The sequence below is a fragment of the Dipodomys ordii genome, unplaced genomic scaffold, assembly GCF_000151885.1.
Source record: "Dipodomys ordii isolate 6190 unplaced genomic scaffold, Dord_2.0 Scaffold165, whole genome shotgun sequence".
NCBI lineage: Eukaryota > Metazoa > Chordata > Mammalia > Rodentia > Heteromyidae > Dipodomys > Dipodomys ordii.
Window position 1 is genome coordinate 1,198,533 of NW_012267381.1, and position 2,128 is coordinate 1,200,660.

At 44.3% G+C, this 2,128-nt stretch overlaps 1 protein-coding gene across 2 annotated transcripts in view; it reads right to left on the reverse strand.

Annotated features, from left to right (window-relative positions):
* Positions 1-2,128, reverse strand: part of Mettl2a (methyltransferase like 2A) — a 28,034-nt gene that overhangs the window by 3,975 nt on the left and 21,931 nt on the right. The gene's annotated exons all lie outside the window — the stretch shown is intronic.

Sequence of the window (2,128 nt, forward strand, 5' to 3'; positions counted from 1 at the left end):
GGTCCCAAAGCATGGGTCACGCACGTTCTCTTGACTGTAGCCAAGAGACAATGTCTAGTCATAAATCCACTTACTATAACAGTGAGGCTGCTGCGATGCACCTACTACCGCTGTGTTTGTACCTGGGAAATTCACCACCAACCCTAGTTCTACTTTTGCTCTTGTGCTGGTACTGGGGCTTGAACTCAGGGTTTTTGTTTTTTCCCTCAAGGCTGGTGTTCTATCAATCAATCTACAGCTAGCTCCACTTTTGGCTTTGTTGTTGTTGTTGTTGGTCATGGGGCTTGAACTCAGGGCCTGGGCACTGTCCCTGAGCTTTTTCACTGAAGGTTAGTGCTCTACCATTTTGAGCCACAGCACCACTTCTGGTTTCTTGGTAGTTAATTGGAGAGAAGTCTCATGGATTTTCCTTTCTTCAATCCTCGATCCTCAGAGCTCAGCCTCTTGAATAGCTAGGATTACAGGCATGAGCCACTGGTGCCTGGTTATTTTGGCTTTTTGTTGGTTAACTGGAGATAAGATTGTCTGCCTGGGCTGGCTTTGAACCAGGATTCTCATCTCAGCCTTCTGGGTAAGTAGGATTACAGGTATGAATTACTGGTGCCTCTTAAACAAGGCTCCCAGGTCATAATCTGAAGATTAAGAAGCACATTAAGGAGGAGAAACAAGTCGTGTCTGTGTTGTGGGTACTGGCAGGAGGGTGGGTGAATGGAGAGGGTGAAGAAGGATAAAGGTCAAAATACTTGATGTATGTGAAAATGAAACAATGAAGCTCAGAGATTGGTTTGGGAAGGGGACATGGGAGGAGGGAATGACTGGTCAAGGTACACTGTTGGCATAAATATCAAAATGAACCCCCCCACACAAGTAATTGATGCACACAAAAAAAATTCTGTCTCAATGCAGCCTGGCTCTGAAAATAGCAGCTGCAGCTCCAAACCAAAGAACAGGTCTTTGTGAGCAGAGTGAAAGAAACTGTTTATGCTGAATTCATCTTTTAACCCACCAAGAACTCACTAATGTCTTCAGAAAAAGTACAAGAATCAACTATGACAGCCAGCTATCTCAACACATTAGGTTTTGTCTTCCTATTGTGTTTCCAGCATCTTAAAATTCTAGCCAGAACCCAAGGGTATAAAGTGATACGAAGCAAGGTAGGAGGCTGATTGTAGAGCATGGACGGGGGCCAGGCTCAGGATTAACCAGACAAGATTAGGTGAATCACCTTTGCAGTTTAAAGTGTACAGTCTTGGGGTGATTCAGGTTACACCCTGACTCTAGGAATGGCCTTCAAGAACATGTCTTTGTTCTAGCTCCACTGCACCTGTCACAAATGAAACCATTCCTCATTTTTCACACATTGAATTTCTTTCCTCAGCCAAACTGCCACCACTTTAGATGTCAGACTGAGAGTCCTACCAATATGTGTGCAGAGGTCATGCTGTGTTCCACCTTGAGCATGTGACTGTCTTCTGCCCACCACGACTCTGTGCAAAGTCCTTCCCAGTCTACTTGGCTCTACTTGGTTGCAGAGCTTAGCAGATGGCAGGGAATAAAAGGGAGCAGGGCAGGAAAGGACTCATCTTTTTAAACTCAAAGACCAAATCAGGTGCCAAGAAAGGGGAATAAAAACTGTTCTTGTTGCTTTGATATGCTGTAAACAGGCCAAAGGATGGTTTTTCGTGGATCATGTTAATATATCCAGTTCTTTACTTCAAAAGATACTACTCCGGAAGCTGAAATCTGGAGGATCATGGTTCAATTCCAGCCCATGCAAAAGAAACGAAACCAAGAGCTAGCACCAAGTGTGCTCAGTGCTGTTATGTTCCTGGTTCCAGGCCACTTGGTATACATTTGTATACATACAACATTTACTTCTGTTTATTTACATATTGAAACCTCCATTCAAATCAGTGCCTTTGATTCCAGTCTATCACCACAAGGTTTATTCTAGTCCTTTCCCTTCTGTACAACTCTTTTCCAACAGTGAAGAAGCCAGAAATAGAGGTGTGTCTCAACTGGTAGAATGCTAGCACTGAGCACAAAAGTTCAGAAACAGCATGAAGGACGTAGGAGCTGAGTTCGGCCCCAGGACTGGTACACACACACACACACCACACACACACAC